Source organism: Mesocricetus auratus, unplaced genomic scaffold, assembly GCF_017639785.1.
Source record: "Mesocricetus auratus isolate SY011 unplaced genomic scaffold, BCM_Maur_2.0 Super-Scaffold_100051, whole genome shotgun sequence".
In the NCBI taxonomy this organism is placed as follows: domain Eukaryota; kingdom Metazoa; phylum Chordata; class Mammalia; order Rodentia; family Cricetidae; genus Mesocricetus; species Mesocricetus auratus.
Window position 1 is genome coordinate 2569801 of NW_024429228.1, and position 14099 is coordinate 2583899.

Below are 14099 nucleotides of genomic sequence, written 5' to 3' on the forward strand. Positions count from 1 at the left end.
AAATTGCATTTATTTTCTGAGCAAATTTCCTCGGTGATATATATGTAAGACTGCCCAGAGTTTTTCCCTTCTCCTTTCTCTTGATATCCTTCTTTCTCCAAACATCATATGAAACATGTCCATAAGGAAAACAAGACTGCCACGCACTCTACACTCCTAAATTGCCTGTTGTACTCTTTTGCCATGCAATTCCTGCTGATATTGTGTCATACTTTTCCATCAGAATGAATTTTGCAAGTTTTATAGTTCTGTTTAAATTCCTTTCCTTTATTTCTACTATTACCTATGTAGTACTTTGAAGACAGTTTTGAATAAACCCTTCCCAATATCATCCTAATTTTGTAGGGGCCTTCTTCAAAATTTTCCTGGGTGTCATTAGGTTTGACTGCTAAACAGGAGAGTAAGTGGTTTCTCCCACAGTGTTCTCCAGCAACATAGTGTACCGAGGCCACTTTAGCCTGCTACAAGAAAACAGAGCTGAGCAGAAGTCTGGCAGGGGATCTTCCTCTCATTGACAGAGTTCCTATTTATTCCTGTGGGTAAAAGAAAATTTCGTGAGTCACAATGGTCTCTGCTTTCAAATAAAATATTTAATATCAAAGACATTCCATCACTTTTTTCTCCAATTTTCCCACATTTGTTTAGAAGACATTTCTTACAAACTGATATTCCAGTTATTTGACCTTTTCATCAGTGACCATAACTTCTGATCTTCTTTCATCATTAATTAATAAACATATACCCTAACATTTACCTCTTATCTTTATTTAAACTACAAATACCTGTTCTTATTTATAAAACACACAGATATAAAGAAAAAGGTAGGAAAGTTTCAAAGGAATATTTGTAAAGATTTTTCCTCTATCACCAAAGAACTAAACCATTTTTAAAGAAGATGGTCATGCTTATTTGCCTTCTGTAGGTACTGAAATGATTCTTTACCCATTTCCAGACAATCATTATAAAGACACTGGATGTACTCTCAGATACATTGGTACTAGTGTAATATTATAAAATATGTTTTGAAGATTCAAAGTCAGATTTTAAGCCCTTTTCCAAAAACTTTGGTACCCCAGACCCAATTTAATAACAGTAGTACCTTCTATTACTCAGTTGCCATGCTGTGTTTTCCATACACATAATGTTTGACAGAGGCAGAGATTAACAACATGTTTAAGAGAGAAGGGGGCTTTTGAAGAAGTGATGTGTGGACACACTAGATAGGACTGGTGGACGGAAGAAGAAACTGCATTTGATTTATTACCGTTGTTTATTACCGTGTTGGACAGCATAGATATTAACTTTTAGTTAGTTTTTAACATGTAACCACAGCTCAAAAACGGATATTAACTTGCCTATCATTTCCCAGAGAATTCTGACCTTCCCATATAGTTCATAGCCCCAGAGAACTGCATTACCACATAGCATCTTTGCCGTTATTTGGATTTCTTACAAGTATGATTATGTTTGTGAGGAAATATTAAGAAATATTAAGAAAATCATATAATATGACATAAGGAAATCTGTGTGTGTATGTGTCTCTCTCTCTCTGTCACTATCTCTGTGTTTCTACACACACATACACATATTACATAATTTTAGATTCACAATGGAAATGATTTTGTACTCTTAATCTGTAATAGAAGTTTGCAAGTATATGATTATGAAGTAAATGCATATAGTAAAATAGAGTGTCAATGCTCAACACCTATATTTAATCCTTGATTCTAACCTTGTCTCCACTAAAGGACACCAATTAAAGATCAAAATGGGCTCTCCTGAACTCAAATCTATCTTTACATTTTGGGGCTGATTTTACTTCATTTATTTTACAATTCTAAGAATTTCATTGTAAGTAGTGTATTTATATATTTTCACTCCACCTTCTCTCACCTCTAACTCTTTCAATTTCCTTCCAAGTCTCTTTCAAAGTCATGACTTCTTGAGTTTTTATTGTTACACACAGCAAGACATGCATGTGCACTCACGTGTGCACACTCACACACAGATAGTCATGTAAAAACAATAAGCAAATGTAAATGTATATGTATATATAAACACTATCTATTGAGTCCATTTGGTGTTGTTTGTATGTATATGTGTTTATGGTTGACAATTTGGAACTAAGTAACCAGTTAGGAGTTGGGGGAAGACTGGGTCTCCCTCTAAACAACCATTAATTGCTTGTAGCTCTTCATCTAGGGATAGAGCCTTGTGAGATTTCTTCAATCCACACTGAATTACAGCTGGTTTTGTCATTGTGCAGATCTTGTTTGGGTGACCAAATTTTTCATATTCCATGGATGCAACTCTCTGCCACATGTAGAAGATGCCATTTCATAACGGATGCCCTTTGGCTCTTAAAATATTTCACTCTGTCTTTTGAAATGTTCCCTGGGCCTAAATGTAGAGACTGTTTTTATTGATGTGTCAAAAGGTGACTGGCACATCATGCTCAGAGTTCCCTGCATTTTCCCAATAGTAAAATGTTGTGATAACTTCCAAATTCTGTTTCTCTTAATGTTAATTTTCTCAGAGCCACTTAAATTTTCTTTTATTTCTCCACAAGAATCTGTGTGACATACCAGAATTCTAACTAAATGTATCTTTTCATTGAGTGACAGCAAGTTTCTGTATCTAATATTGTCTTTTCGCTGTTTTTACAAACACAAAGATGTGTTCACTCACTGCCTTGTGTAATGTCTTTCCATAGCAATTACCACTTTCTGATAAGCTGCTATTCTTACTCATCTGTAAATGCCTTTGACTCAGCCATATCATAAGCTATGAAACCAAATCACTCTTGTTTGCTACATATTTTGTTCTATTACTAAGCCTTAAAACAAAACAAGAATGTAGTAGGTGGTTTAAAAATACTAGTAGCGAAAAAAAGTCAATGTAATTATTCCTAATGGTATTCTTCTATACCCACATATTATTGCCTTGTCCAGTTGTCATCAGAGAAAATTCACCCAACAACTGATGGAAGCAGATGCAGAGACTCACAGACAAATATTAGGCAGAGCTCAGAGAAGAAAGGGAGGAAGGATTGTAGGAACCATTGAGGTCAAGGGCACCACACGAAAATCCACAGAATCAATTAAACTGGACTCATAGAGGCTGAACTGACAAGCAGGGAGTCTGCATCGGACTGAACTAGGCCCTCTGCATATGTGACACAGACGTGTAACTTGGTCTTCTTGTAGGAACTCTGGCAATGAGAGCAGGGGATGTCTCCGACTCTGTTGCCTGCTTTTGGGATCCAATCCTCCTGCTGTATTGTGCCTTCCAACCTTCATGGAAGAGGGACTGCCTCCTCTCACTACAGCTTGGTATACCATGGCCCCTTGATACCCATGGGATGCCTTCGTGTATCTGAAGAGAAACAGCTGAAGAGGACTGGATGGCCTCAGAGACAGGGAAGGCAAGTGAGAGTGGAGTCAGAGGAATCTTTGGGTAGGATTTGAAAACAAGAAAATGAGTAAATAAGTAAAAAATAAATAAATATAAATTACATCATATTGACTCAAAAATTGTCACAACCATCATAACTAGCTTTTTGTGTCAACATTTTGTATTTCAGTGCCATTTTTTCCACTGCCTTATTCACTAAAGAATGCCTTTCATTTGGTCATTTAAAGAAGACCAGAAGTTTTGCTATAGTGGCTTTCTGCGTGAATACTGTTTAAATCTTTTTGTTTAGCTTCTAGTTACTCATTCTTAAAATATTTGCTAGCTGGGCACTGAACACAGAGAAACAATACTTCTCTAGAATCCTCTAGTGTTTGGGTTCAATTTGTACACCACAAATATTTACCATTTTCTATATGTTTTACTAATGAGTTTGTTTAGTTCAGTCTGTATTTGTTACCATTTTAAATGATAACTTAAGCATTTTATATGTATATAATTAATCTTATTTTTAAACAGATTAAAACTTTTCAAGTCTAGATTACTTTTTTCTTCTTTACTGTTTTGCCTTATTTTGTTGGCAAGTAACTACATGATTAATGGAAACAACCACTTTTTCTTTTTCACATTCTCCTTGCTGATTTCTAAATGTTAGAATATTATTGCTAATTTTTAATTATATAAGTATGGGTGTTTTGCCTGCATCTATAGATATTTGTCACCTGGGTACCTACTGCCAACAGAGGCAAGAAGAATGTGTTGTATCTCCTTAGACTAGAGTTATAGAAAGTTGTGAGATGCCATCTTTGTCCTGGAAGTCAAACCCTGGATTTCTGGTAGAGCAGCCACTGCTCCTGACTTCTGAGTCATCTCTCCAGCATCTCACTGTTTTAATAAGAACATGTATCATTTCACACTGAGTTCATGTTTTTGTTAAGAGTTTTATTTCTGGTACTACTTTTATATTAAGGAATTTCCTTTGAATTGCTTTTTTGTTTAAATTATTGCCAGCCCATTCTTTAGCAGATATGGGAGGATTATTCTGTTAATTTCTATGCTTTATGTTTGAGTAAAATAAAAGCCATTATATTATACTGCAATACAGTTTATATATTGTTTTCTTTGATTAAAATTTCCACATGTTTTCATAAAAGGAATGATCTACTAGTCCTGCTATTTTCATATTCTGCCATTATTTTTGGTGTCAAGCATGTAAGTGTCTCATCAATGAATTCAAAATGTATCTCTGCTTCCATTCTGTCAATTAATTTTGCATGATATAAAACTTATGATTATTTTTAGGTATATTGAATCTACTCTGAAAACCAAGTGAATCTCATGACTTTTTTAATTTACTGCATGATTTCAATAATCTCTAAAATAAGTTGGTATACTTTGCATATGTATCTTAAGTTACATTTTTATGTATGTAAAAAAAGTCATCCACAAAGAAGACAAAATATAAATTCCTAGATGCTCAGTTAACACTTAATATGAACAGGATATATTAATAAGTAAATGTGAAATCAAAGTTTATTAAATAGGCCCATCTATGAAATGTGGGTGTAATTAAATTATATGTGAGCTATTAATTCTAAGATATATGCAAAAAAGCATTTAATCTAAAGATTTCAGGGAAATAGCTCAAAGAAAACATTCTACAGGCTCACTTTAATATTATTGCTGAATTAAGCAATAATTCCACCACCATCCTTTCCAAAATTTTTCATGAACAATGGTTTTAGAAATGATAATCTCCCTTCACAGAGCAAAAAGAAATGGGTAAAATAAAGCCACCCACTGGTTATATCCATCTGGTACACAGAAACTTCTATGACTCTTAAAGACATCAAAATGTGTATTACAATGCTGGCAGAAGTGCCTCATGCCAGTACTCAGTGTGCATGTGCATACAGGAAATCATGACCCACAAAGTGCAACGCCTTCCCAGCTGTAAGTGGACAGAGAGATAGGTTTTAACAATTAATTATAGTCGATTATGGGGTGGAATACCAAGGTGTAGCATTACAAATCATTTTTGGCAGACCTTTAATTCTGCTACACTCTTCATGAATGGAAATAGCACCTTTTGTATAAATATTCATTTTTCCCCACTATACCTATAACTTTATTCTTAACCTCTCAGTTTTAATATGAGGAATAAATTCCATATTTTTCCTTTTCTGTGATCCTGTTAGAAATACCATTCTTCAATACTGACACAGGCAAAATATATCATACATTCAGCAATTCTGAATTCATAAATATAGACATTCGCTAATTTGATATTTTCATCCACCTAATGACTTTCTCTATATTATAAAATGCATGCATAGATTGAAAATTAAAGATAAAAACTTAATGAAGAAATCATAATTTTTATCCAAGAAATCAATTTTAAGTGTGTAATGTACAAGTAGCATCAATGGACAAAAAGGCAAGGAGGCATTAGCTCCATGTTAAGACACTTCTTTGAAACTAGATTTCTAAAGAGAATCATGTGGGTGGATGCTAGGAAAAGTAATTTCTTGTTTTCCAAGTATATTCTTCATTAAAACATAGAACTCTTGTTGGTCATCTGTTCCTTTTGTCTTTTGAAATGTTTCCTTTTGTAATTTGAAACAAAACTACCAATCTTTAAAATATTGGCAGTTATGGGGTAAATATTCAAGTCATAGATAGCCAGTAAGAAACAAGCAAGGCCAACAGCTTCATAATTAATACAGTGTCTTGTGTGTTACTTGGGGCCTACAACTTGGCAGAGCCCAGGCAACTGGTGGGGAAAAACCAAAGCGGCTGGCAAGGAAATGGCTTCTCTTTACAATCCTGTACAAAATTCTCATCTAAAAATGCTTCCCAAGTGAATAGATTTTTAAAACATTATACACTGCTGTGAATTAACCTGTCTGAACGGTCAGTGGTCAAGTACAAAAATGGTTTTTTTTCATCCCTGTACTAAAACTTAAATGAATTGAAGAATATAATTTTTAAATGGTACCTTTATGTACCATTTGGTTGCTTTAGTCAAGATTAAAAGCTACACATATGCCCAAATATAACTTTAACTAATAGAGTATACTGAGATATGAATAGACACAGATCTTTAAAAAGTATTAAGGATATTATCAATGAACTAATATGGGGAACTGGAGAAGGAAGAAAGAAATGGCAATTCCCACGTTTCCAGGATGCATTTGGAAGCTCTAGGCATAAGTTTTATATTTGTGAATAGAGAAATAAATGTAGAGTTCAAGCAGGAACTTACTGAATTTTTTTCTGAGGTGGGTATTGTTAATTAAGAGACAAAAAGAATAAATAAGTTAATATATTTAATGTCCAATTCAGGACAGGAACACCAAAAGTAAACTTGGTTTAGAATGAAGACCATTAATAACAGACAAAAATATAACACGGGTTATTTCTTACATAGGTATTTTATAAGTTTGCATGAATCTACTTCTGTATCCATAATATCAGTGAAAGATGTCTGTGAAAATCAATATTACAGTGTATTTGGGAACAAATGCAGATATGAGCAGATGTAAATTCTTCACAGGCTCTATCATAGTCTTATAGTGTTTGCCTTAGTGTTCTAATAGGTTCCACTGAAGAAATATGAAGGGTTACACTCTGTGGAACTCATTTAATAAATGTCCCTTATATTTAACATTTTAATATCTGAAAATTATGAATATCAAAATATGTCTGTCTTCAGTCACTTTAGAGAATCTTCCTTTTTAGAATACCAATAAAAATGAATAGAGGAATTATTAGTCATATACTTACAGTAAACAATAACCTTGATCTGCTATCTTTCTAAGCAGGTAAATTAGCCTGACCAGACAGTAATGGACCACTTCAACTATCCTAGGCAGAACTTAGATAGACTTCAACTTACAAGTCAGCTACTTAAATAGTATGAATTCAGTATTCAAAATACTATGAAAACAGAGGCAGAGAAATGCATTACCTAGAAGATGGATATGTTCATTTATACAATGACTATTATAGAATGCTTAACGTAGATTAGTGCCATTTTAGAATCTTGGGAAACAAAAGCAGAATGAGAATCTGCCTTGAATTTTTTTAAGAGTATGCTACTCATTTTGAAGATCTTTCTTAAATTTTCCATTTTTCTAATGGTATAAGTCAATTTTCTCAAATGAAAAATCAGAAACTTGCTTTCCTAGCTCCTCTTTAGTTCCCTCAAACATGTGACCTAAAATTAGCTAATCAAAAGGCCACAGAAGGTTCTAGAAAGAAAAAAGAAATATCCTTGTATTTTGTTTTCTGTTGAGACATTACCTATAGCTGACAGCTTTCCTTCCAAGGACAGCATGTCGTACCATGAGCTACTGTTCATAGAGCAGAGATTATAGTCAACGAAAACACAGTGAGGTTTGTCTTTGCTTGATTTTAGAGAACATCAAGGAAGTCAGTGTGAGTGCACAGAATTGCAGAAGAGATGAAATGTGAGGAAGGGCACGATGGGAATGCTTTGACCTGGAGTTGGATACATGCAAGTATAGGCACATGAATATGTAAATACCTATGTAAAAGCATGCAAAGAAAGGACAAAATCTTTACTAGTTCATTTTGTAAATTCTTAGACTCAGTCTAATTATGAAGAATATTTATTTTGTGTTTTTAAACACAAATAACAGAGTTTTAAAATATTTTTAATTTAAAAAAGACAAAATTACCAAGCAGTATGAAATTCTTGCATGAGTTTTAAAGTTATAGCAGGAATCCCTTAAGATAGGTTTTGTAAATAGCTAGGAAATTTCCAAAATTGGTTTGAACTTACTGTTATTATCTCCTGCAATTAGATACAGTTAGTAGAAATTTGAGAGGAATGTCAGTGTGAAGTCGTATGTCTACTTAAACCATCATGGTGCAGTGAAAAAAACTCAGACTATGAAGTTATGCTTTCCTTTTTCTCAAAATCACTCTGCCTTTTATTGCCAAGTTATTCAAATGTTCAGTAGCTTGCTGATCTCTAAAATTCCAAGAAAATACTATGCAGTTACTACATATATTAAATTGGACGTCTCTATAGCATAATCTTAAATTACTCCCCAGCAACTACTACCAAAAACTTGCTACTCTTTAAAAAATGAATATATGTTTTAATCAGTTTTTTAAATGCAGTTTGTCTAAAACTGTAGCTCAAGATGGGCAGAAGTATGAAAGCTTAGAGTGATAATTTATCATAATAACAATGAAAACAAGAGTTGTTTACAAAGAATCCCTTCACATCTGCTGATGGAAGTGAGTTTTGAGTGTGTGTTCACCTTCCTGAATGCTCCCTATCTCAGCCAACACCTGGAGATATAAAGGCAGATAAAAATGAATCAGGCTGTATCCTTCACCTATGGGAGTTAACTCAAGATATTGAATTTGAAGATAGATGGCAGGAATGTTTACATAAGTGTAAGATTTTGGAAAATACTGTGTAAAAAACATTCAGAAACTAAGATGAAAATACTCAACACTCCAGAATAAACAAGGATATGTGCATCTGGATAGAAGGTGGTCATCTGAAACTGGACCCATGAAGAAAGCTAAACAAAGATAAAAACCACAAGAACAAATAGTGTAGAAGAGTGGTCACAACCACAAATGCAAACACAATTTAATGACAGGAGAGTTGTGTAAATATTTCAGCAATACAGGAGATGTTTGAAGGACAATGAATGACAAGGACATTGGCTAAAATTGATTAGTAATTTTTCACAGTTAATATGCAGCAAATGGAGGCATTTTAAATAAAAATATCAGTAAAAGATAATACTGGGTAGATGCTGACACTCAGTTCTGTGTGCATGAGGCTCACACAAATTATTTTCTATGCAGCTGACAACAACAGTCAGAGAACAATGCAATATTAACTGGTTATTGACAACAGTATCCAGAAAAATTTAATTTCGGTTTCCTCTCTGCAAACACTAGCACATCTGTGGGAAACCCTTCATCTTTCTTCATCATCAACTATAACTGAGTAAAACACAATCTCTGTCTCACAGCATATCAAAAGAATTTGACCTGACAGGTACTTAAAGTACTAAAGTTAAGGTTACACTTACATGATGAAATTGTTATTGAAATCATTAAAAATATCTTATGTAAGTTTTCCATTTATACACATCTGTGTCACTTTTAAACTTTAAGATATTATAAATTTTTTATATTTCACCCAATTCTCTTACTCAGTTATTAGGCTGAGTGAAATATCTGTAACCATGAAATAATACTGTCCTATTATTAGTTCTTTTCCATTTTAACTGAAACACAATATGCATAAGGACATTTAAAAGATGATACTCATTGTGAAATATGTAGTCATTATTTTAATTGTACATACAGTTTAAGATTGAGTTAAATATAAACATAAGTGGTGTTTATCTTCTTCACTATAAAATACATAGACTATCTGTTTCCCAAATACCTGTTAGCATCAAATGTTCCATTAGGTTTTTCTGGGCATTAAGGAAGCTTCTCGGTACTTAATGGGTTTTAGCTGATCATTTCAAAGACACCAAGTTCACACAGGTTTCCTCTGAAGAATTCAAAGGATGGTGGTACTAAAATATGCAGTTTCTACATGGATTCAGGCCCACAAACTTCATCAGTCTTTCAAAGTCTAAAAGGAATATTTTCATTTCCTGTACCTAGTTCTAGGTGCCTCTCATCAGTTTGGTGAGTTCCAATTTTGATCATTTCACATTCCTATCAGTTTGCACACAGGTCCTGAGGATAGTTTATGGACCGACAATATTTAGGAGATTTAAATTTGGTGAATATTCACTGCTTAATAGGAGACACCAGCTTTAACTCTAGTATTCTAGTTCTCTTTTTCTGCTCTTGAATAAAATATAATTTTTAGTTACTGCGCTCATACAGTGAATTGTGTTACACTCATATTGAATGACATTTTGGAAGAAGGTATGTTCTGTCTGATGCTAAGCTATTCTAACAGTCAAATGAAAACAAAACAAATACTTATGCGTGCAGATATGTATAGTATTTATTCCTTACCAAAGAAACTTCTTTGCAACAGATGGAGATCACTACAGAAAGCCACAAATAATCAAAAAACATTCTTCCACCTAAGGGAACATCACAGAATATGGAGTGGAAAGATTATAAGAGCTGAGAGTTTGCTGCAAGATTGTGTCTCATCATAATGTCAGAAGCTACACACATAAACTCTCACCTATATGACTGCCCAAATATGAGCGAAGCAAGCACAACCCCAATGGAAATGCCAAAGAGTGTTGTGGCCTTGCCCCCACAGGGTCTCTGAGTCGTTTGTCAGCTGATAGCCACAGGTGCATCCTGTTTTCTAGTACTGGCTTACTGCCCCCGCGTTGCCGCACTGACATCAATATCTACCAGGAGGAAAACATGCTCTCTTCCATCTGGGTTTTTTTTCTACTGTGTTGTAACACTATATATAAGACTATTCCCTCTTACAAGAGAGAGACCTCTTAGCACTTGTAATGAACACACACACACACATTCTCCTGGCAATAAAGGCAGCACATGCATCTTCTTAGTATAAACAGCTGGAATCTGGTCTTTCTTTTCCTGATACCTCGATGTTGCTTGTGGCGCAGGCACTGCCAAAGAGAATATGCAGGATTTTACAATGCCTCAGTTTCACACAAAGTACTATAGTCAGTTGAAGAAAATGGGAAGCTGGACAGGTGGTCTTCCCCATGGAAGAATATAACAATTAGATTTTCAGAGCCAAAACAGTAAGCTCTGAAAATGTACACACAAGTATTCCACAGACTGAGCAGGTCATATTTAGGAACACACACACACACATATATGTATATATATGTATGTATATATGTGTGTGTGTATACATATATGCGTCTATACAGTAACAGTGGGTGAAGAGGCTCTGAGTTTGAAGGAGAACAGCGAGCGACATATGGGAGGTTTTGGAGGGAGGAAAGGGAAAAGAAAAATGTAATTATATTAAAATCTCATAAATAAAGCCATTTAAATGTGAAATCTTTGTTCCTAAAGATACAAAGCTTGCAATTGGCATAACAGTCTATGGTAAAAATAAATAGATGGTTCCCAGCTGGGTATCATTGTCAATGGCCCATTTAATAAAGAAGCACACACACACACACACACACACACATGTGCTTTTGTGACAAGATTTAAACAACAATGGAGTGTGTCTAGATGTCCTTGGAGAAGCACAATCAGAATTCTGGTATTGAAACTCACAACATCAAATCATTTCTTGAAAGCAATCTCACTGTATAATCAACAGACCATTCTCCAAGGAAGTACAAATATATCCAAGCTAAGACAAATTCTTATGTATTAAAGGGCTATTGGTCAAAAGTGGATAAATAACTGTCATTTAGAGGACTGGTAACACAGTAAAATACTATCAAAACCTGAGAATAGCCACTGTGAAAAGTTAGAGCAGCCACTGCAGCATTATTTGGCTTTTTGTCTGTGTTAACACAACGAAAATGTTTTAAATATGTTTTCTACCGTATCCAGATAATCATCTCAATTCATCCATTTATTGAAATGGGCAGATGTTTCCCACAAATGGCTGTTTGGATGGCCCTGCTCATAGGAAGAGCCAAGTGTGCTCCCGCTAAGCAAAGGGTGACAATTACTGCTCTGCTTACTCAGACAGTGCACGCCACATGCTTCTACATTTTGAAAGCTGTCATGTTGGTCAACTGTCTCAGTGTAGTCTACATGGGTTAAAACTAAGATAAAAATGTTAAGAATTACTGCCCACAGACAAGGGAAAACCAATTTGTCCACCCCAGATGTAGATTGCTCTATTTTTAACAAGCAACTTTTAAATTTTGGAAGAAATACCTATATTTTACAACTTACCCAATTCAAGGAAGTTACACCAAGGGGGGATTCCTCCTGTGTAAAAGAAGCATGTGTCTGTTTTCACTTTATCACAGCTCCTGACATACTTCTAGAAACAAATGAGAAGAGAATGTATGAAATGGCATTAGGAAAATAAAACAGACTAATGTACATTATCTCAAATGTACATACAAACCCCAAAAATCTGCAGGAATTTGTTGTTAGCATGTGAAAATTCTATCTAATAGACAGGTATATGCTGTTAAACCCTAATAACCAGTAGTTTTATGTCACTCTATTGTGAACTTATTCAATAGTAAATTTGAAGACTATTTTGAGTATAAACCAGAAAAGCATGCCTTCACACATTCAAAAATTGTGATTTCAACTCGGCATTTAAAATTTTCTTTTTATTTAAATCCTTCTATAATGTATGTTTTTAAATTTACCCTATAATACATCTCTAAGTCTTTCCATAAATGCTTTCCCCAAAGGAAAGTATCTTTCTGGTCTACCAAAAATAGGTCTGGTCAAGCCCTCACTCCGAGTTCAGGTAAAGAAGCATCCTGTGCTTGGTTCATCTTGTTTCTAAATTTTTCCCAGAGAGAATTTCTAAACCTCTTTTTCACATATCATTACCCAGTGCATTATGTATGGTAAATAATCTATAGAATATTGGTCTCCCAAAATAAGTAGCAATAAAACAATTACATATTACAGAATTAATGAAATGCCTAAGGAAGTTATATAATAAAGCATTCTATTGATAGAATAAATAGAGGAAGCCTTTGCTATGTCCATATTTGGTGGGTGGATATATATATACATATATATATATATACATATATATATGTATAGTGGCCCATTTTGGAAAGCAATCCTGAATTTCATCAAAGGTTCAATGTAGTTTTAACATGTGATCCAGAAAAATTGACTTTCAGTTATATATAGAAGAGTTATAAATGCTCTATAAATGAACCTTATAAACGTGAAAAGTTTTAAATTTGTTATTATTGAAATTTTAATGACAAAAATTAACTGATACACTTACTATTCTGTGCACTGGATCTATTCATTATTGACATAAAGTCAAAGTCTCCACATTCAGGAGATAATGAGCCTGTATCTATTGTCATTTCACGTACTTTTCTTTAAAATGGACACTTATGTGAGACCATAATGTGTCTCTGAATATCCTTTTCAAATGTACTAGCCCTATTATCTGTGACAATACTTTGTTCTTCAATTCACATTGAAAACCATGTCGCTATTCCAACTTTTCTGTCATCTTGTTAGTACTGTATATTTTCTACCTTATCCTATCCTTACAAAGCTGAAATCTCCACGTTAAACTGGTTTTCATACAGACAATTTGTGTTAGTACCATATTTTCATTTTAATAATCTACTGTAAACTTTAACATCTGAGGTACTACATCCTTCTATAAGATCAAAGGGATACATAGAAGGGACAAATTAAATTTTAATTCCAAAAATAAGTAAAAAAATTTAGGTTTAGATTATTGCATTTGATGTGATTGTTGATATGGCAACATCAAGGCCTGACAATATGACTCAGAGGCTAAGAACACTGAGTGTTCTACCAAAGGCCCTAGGTTCAATCTCAGAACTCACGCAGTGTCTCAAACTGTGTGTAACTCACATTCCAGAAGATCAGTCTCCCTCTTCTGGGTCCACATTGGTCCCTGCCAAAATACATAAATGCCTGCAGGCAAAATACCCAAAAGCACATGAAAAAGAAAAGAAATGGTTATATCAGTATCTGTCATCTTATGGTTGCTACTGTTTTTGTTAGAGTTC